Source organism: Accipiter gentilis, chromosome 17 (assembly GCF_929443795.1).
Source record: "Accipiter gentilis chromosome 17, bAccGen1.1, whole genome shotgun sequence".
Classification (NCBI taxonomy): domain Eukaryota; kingdom Metazoa; phylum Chordata; class Aves; order Accipitriformes; family Accipitridae; genus Astur; species Astur gentilis.
Window position 1 is genome coordinate 14,024,062 of NC_064896.1, and position 6,328 is coordinate 14,030,389.

Sequence of the window (6,328 nt, forward strand, 5' to 3'; positions counted from 1 at the left end):
GGAGGTAGATACCAGTGACTGTTCTGATCAGCTAGTGCTGTGACCCATTTCCAAATAGATAAATGAGTACACATCAAAGTGAGCCCATCTGCCTTTCTTTTGAAACAGCAATGCTTGCACACTCTTGTGCTTAAAAATATATATATATTTAAATCACATTGCAAATTAGCATTTAACCAGTGTCCTACAAGTACCTTGTTTAGAAGGCATGAAAACTTACCTTGTTTGGAATTCCCTTGTATGGAATTCCCTTGACTTTTAATGTATCTTAATAGGTGTAAGCAGTCATTATTTCAAAGCAAATATATTCTGTTCAGGTGGAGAGTGATTCTACATTGAGTTATTATCTTAATCCAGCCAGTAAAGCTGTACTTCTTTGGAAGCAATAAAATTATTTTACTCAGGTTCGGAAAAAAAATAATTCCAGATTTCCCTCATTTGAGGGCAAATTTTAGTTGAAATTTATTTGACATAACATTTTAGTTCCACAAGACAGAACTTGCAGTTTAGTCATCCCATAGATAGCCTTTTCTTACCACTTCAAATGCGTATGGAAACATTTATTTATTTTTAAAATGAGCCTAGGGATCCCAAAAGCCTTTGACATATCATGCTTAACATACTTTGTAGGATGAAATGAATGACAGAAGAGGTTCCTGAAGTAATGAAACATGTCACCAGTTTAGCCCTAACATCTCTGCCCACAAGTGATGAATGGCTTTGTTTTCCCAAACTAACTGGTACTTAATTTGCTTTGGGGATTTCTCTATTCAGTTCTTCATGGGAGTCTTAATTTTTACCTATATCCTTTTCCCTGCACTGGCAAATTCATAAATTTCTTTGTATGCTAGATGCAACTTCTGCGCAGTTTCTCAATGTTCCTTGGTTGAGGAAAGACAAAGTGTCTGATGCCATGTCCTATCATTATTATGTGTGTGAAAGTTGATAACAATTGACAATTTAAAGAAAATCAAGAGCTTCAGTGGGTTTTTATCTTGTTAAAGGAATGGGCTTGATTCTGACTTGAAAAACACTTGAGTGTAGAGTTCCAGGCTATATTAGTGCACTTGGAATAACTGTGAGAGCATACTTATGCACACACTGAGTGTAAAAGGATGTTTTTCAGTACCTTACATGTACTTCTTGATGTATTTAACCTCTTTTGTTGACTTCTTCATGAGAGGTAGCTAGCTTCCTTGAATGACACAAGTAAGGATATATGATGTTTGTTATGGGTCTGTCCTCAATTCCCTATCACAATAATTCTCCTCCCCGCCAGCTTCTTCCAGCTCTTGCATTGCACGAATACTTTGTGGTCTCTCAACACATCCAGTAAGTAATGAGATTTGTCCAGACAAAGAAGTGGTGTATATGTTAGAGTGCTACACCTGATGATTGACCTGCTGCTCTGCAATTGATAAAGGGCTCTGCTTATCATTATTTTTGCACAGGAGGGGCACTAATGTGAGTCAATCCACTTTATCTGGTTCCTGATTTCTATAGAATGTGCAGGAAGTCTGTTTTTGAAACCTCTGCAGCAGTGTCAGTTGTGACTGTAAATGATGCGTAGACAGGCAGCCCAGTCACATAAGGTGAATCTTCAGAGTTCATGCAGAGTGATGCGCTGTTGTTAACAACCCTCTTCCCCAGCCAAAATGAGTGAAACAGCAAACCCTTTATTAACCTGGTTTCTGTTTGCTAGCTGCCTGTACTCGGGGAAGGTGGTGATGGCAGTGTATAGTGTGTGATATGGGCCAGGGCTATGGGGAGCCCTGTTTATGAGGAGTGTGAGAGATGCTGAAATGTGCAGGAAAAACTGATTTATGGAAGACTATTTGCTGCCATATGCAGTTGGCATGGAGGCCTCAGGTACCTCAAAACTGTTTGGATGGTGCTTTTAAACTGAAAGTTATGACGTATAAAATGGTCGCAGTGTAGTTCACACACACAGGTGACTTACTGGTTTAGAACAAAGGTGAACACTGAGATAAATAACGCTCTTGCTTGTGATATTTCCAGAGCTGAAGCCAGTTTGGGTTTTGTGAGGAAACTTGCTCCTGCCACTTGTGTTGCAGTTGATCTTCACTTATTCCCTGAACTTCAGTATCTGGGATGATCGCTTGACTGTATTTCAGAACTGCAGATTTTGCCCATAGGGTTTAATATTTATAAGTTCAACTTGTAATTTCCATTCCATTACTCTTAATTTGGACAAGTCATAGTATTGCATGATTTTCTCCACTGGAGAAAACTCTTTGAAATGCTTCCTGAATTGTAGTTTCACCTTATTGAGAACCCTTTCCCTTGGCTTTGTTCTAAGCTAGCATACTTAAAAATACTGGATGCCCCCAGGTAAGCAGAGGAATGAGACTAGTATTTGGAGTAGTATGAAAGTTTAAGACAGCAAAATGATGCTGTTTTCCTTTTGTGTGGAGCTGAATAAAATTCAAAAGCCACATGCTGTGGAACTAGCTCTGTGTTCCACAAGACTCATTTTATTTTGACCCCTCCCTTAACATCTGAGAAACTGCAGCCTATTTTCTCTATAATTAACCACCTTAACTTTTCTACCAAGTCTCAAAGAAAACATCTCAGTCAGTAAGAGGACCTGTACTGCTGGCAAAATGCTATGGTTTTCAATACATAGGGTGATATTTTATGGAGAAAGGGGTTGCAATGCATCCAACTCTCACTTTATTACTTGATAAATGCCAGTTTGGGGAATTTTCTGTAGCTTGTTTAGTAGGAATATATGCAGAATGCCATGGCCTCATTTGGAAGAGCATGGCATTACCAGTCGTGCTGGCTTTACCAGTTTATTTGTGCTGAAAGTTGATATAATTTGAAAGCTTTTCTAGAGCAGACAGTGTTTGATAATATATGACTTGATCCTGAAAGCTAGGTTTTGTATTTTTATCTCTAGAAATCATATAAACTTAGAATTGACACCAAATCAAAGAGGTGTTAGTCAAAACTCTGGCCAATAGATAACCAAATAGAATAAAAGAATGAACCTTTCTGTAGCAGATTAAAATTTACTATGTCCAGTAAAGGAAGCCTCATTACTGCTTCACAACCATCCACAGATGGTATAAGGCAAGGTGTGTTTATCTTCAAGGCTGCATTTAACAGAACACCCTCATTGCTCATGGACCTATGGTATCTCTCCATCTGGCCGTGTTCAACTTCAGCACTGCCCTGAGTGCTTCTGGCCTGCCTTGAACTACTTTGGCTGACTGAAGCAAGTGTGTAAACATACACAAATGAAGTAAATAACCAGCAGAAAATATCTTCAGAAATTACAATTGTACTGCTGGCTTCCTTCTTGCTTAGTGCTTGGGAGGTGCTGGGCTCGGGAAGTTAAGAGTCAGCTTCAGAAACTGAAATATAGAAGGGAACTTTAGTAACAAAAGGTAGAGATCAAGTGATGGGGGGGAGAGGAACTACTGGAGGACCAGTACAGGGTGGTACATAGGGTAGCAAGGCTGTGTTCTGTGCAGGCAGAACGTTAGCCTGCTAGCACGGTATTTCATTATCTAGAAATTAGTTGGCATTAGGATCTGTTAATACGGAGCTATTCATTGCAGATGATGTTTAGAGCAGATTTTGAGTCAGAGGCCACAGACACCACCTGAATTTAAAGGACAGTTGAACAGTGAGTACCAAGAAATTTGGATCAGTAGTTTGGGTGCACGCTTAGTCAATGGTGACCTCCAAGGCTCGCACAGAAACAGTATTACCACTCTTTACTCTTGAGATGATAGTGGTGTGTCGCTACCAAGGGTATGTTGTTACTCTTCTGGTTTCTATGATTATTTTGGTTATGTATGCACACAGATTTTTTCTAAGTGTTTCCAAACATCCAACCTACTAACAACCATAAATATCTATTAGCCTTTCCTACTTGTTTTTTACTGTGAAACAGGGAGAAATTTAAAATTTAAATGCTTGAGATTAAAAATTTAAAAGAAATGCTGTATTCTCAAACATTAGTCTATGCTAGGACCTTTGTGAAACAAAATTATTTTCAAATTGTCTATTAAAAGAGTTTAGATAAATGTTCATGAAGATCATTCTGTAACAGCCCATCATAGGGTTCACTATGTTTCCACCCTCCAAAAAAAGCATGTAGCCACAGAGTCTGTAGGAGACTGGAGTGAAGGCAGCTGCCATTGCATGTGTCCCAGACCACAGCTCTTGGGGTCCCGGTAATGCTTTAATTTCCTGTTTCTCCTACCACAAAACCCAGTTTGCCCAGAATACTTGCCCCTGTTCACAGAGGGTCTCTACCACAGAGGCCACCACCCCAGAGAATGCAGTGTGCAAGGTTATACTGGTGACAGTCCCCAAGACAAACTGAGTTGTCTGTTAATACCTCCTTTCTGAAACTTAGTTGCATTGAATGTGGACAGCTGGAAACTAAAGTATCTGCTTGACATGATACATCAGCCTCTGATATGGAGAACATCATGTCTTAATAAGCAATATTTAAAAATAACCAGATGCTGATTCATTGAGAAAGCTCAAAGGGCCAAAAAGCAGATCCTCAATGTGTGTAAGTTATTGTAAGTCTGCTGAACTACAGCAACATGTCCTGGCCTGTGCTGCTGCTTGAAAAAAAACGTATGTCAGGTTCTGCCTTGTTAATGGACTGTGCAGAAACAGCTTAAAATCTAAACCTGTTCTTTTAGGAGTTCTGCTAGTGGTACTATGACCTTCTTTTCCATAAAACAGCTAATGCCTTTGCAGGGATGCAGATTTATTTTGAACTTGCCTCACAGTACTTCTTCAGTATTATTCACAAAACAAACAACATCCAAAAGCATCCAAAAGGTAATGACCACTGTCACTGACTACCATCACGATTGTTTGCAGAACTTCATTACTGAAGAGGTACTGTACTTGCTGGGCAAGCGATGTATAGCACATACTGGAATCTGCAGTGCCAATTCTTGAGGGACAGATCCTGAGCAGTTCAGTTGTGTGGCTTTCCTTTGAGGCTGTGGTACTCTCCAAACTGAACACTGAAATTGCAAGGTCATTCATTGTGTCGCAGACAGCAACTTCAGCACAGAAGCAGAATGGCATCAGTAGACAATACATATGATGGAAAAACTAGATAAAGGTTGTTCTAAACCTAATTATTTTCTGCTATGGCTGTGCCAGCAACAACCTTTGTTCTTGATTACTGTCTGCCTCACACCTCATTGAGCAAGGGAGGAAAAAATTGTATGAGCTTTCTTGAAGAGATCTTAACTACTTGTAGAAGCATGCTGCTATCGTGTTTGGTCTGTTCTGTTATGATCTAGCAGTTTTCTGGTGGGTTATGGGGATAGGACTAGCATTGTCTCCATTCACCTAGCTGAATCCACTGTGTTTTCCACTGAATTGGCCATCAGACTTGCACAGTCCACTTTCCAAAAGGCAGTTTTCTGGTATCTTTACTGTGTGGTAGGGAGGGTTAAAACGTAAGAGATAGATTAATGTAGGGAAATAAATTCATTCCAGATTTTTGTTTACATACTTGTAACTCCATAAAGTGGCAAATCAGTTGTGATACTGTCAACACAGAGGGAAGAAATCCCAATAATATCTATGCATGCTTTTGTACCTGAGATTACTTCTCTGTTATCGCACACAGCCAGATTACATTCAAAACTTGTATTAGTTTAGTGAAAGAAAAAATAGAAAGGAAAGGAGGACAGTAGTTGAGAACTGTCTGGTGCTGTCACCCATTAGAAGTGATCTGCTGGAGGAACGTTTGTTCATCTCCCACATGAGCTCTGTAATCTTTTTCTGCAGACTTCATTTTTCCAGTGCAGGAAATGGCAAGCATACTCCAGGATACGGACCTGCCAAGTGGGTGCCCCAGGAGCAGTGCGTGGGGAACCTGCAAGACCTCTGTTCTCTGGCCATGAGCACCACGTGTGGTATACCCTTGCCTGTCGTCTTGAAGAAGGTGGCTAAGCGGGCTCCCAGATAGCTGTGAGGTTGTTTTTTTTTCCACAGATTTCAGCCTTTTTTAGAGGCTGCGGCCTGGCTGGCAGGTTGATGTATACCCTGACAGGTGGAAATGGCACGCTGCCGAGCGCTCTTTGCATTCACCTGCCGCGGTAAGGTACTGAAGCGTGTATGTGACCTCGGGCTCGCAGACCCATTAGAAGGAAAATAAAAAAAATAAGGATTATGTTTGTTTTGTTGGGTTTTTTTACGGTTCCCGCGGAGAAGAGAGCCACCGAACGCTGAGGCAGCCGCCCTGAAGCAGGGCAGCGCCCTGAGGGAGAGGGCGGGCGCTCCGCGCAAGGGCTGTTGGGAGGCGGCCCCGCCC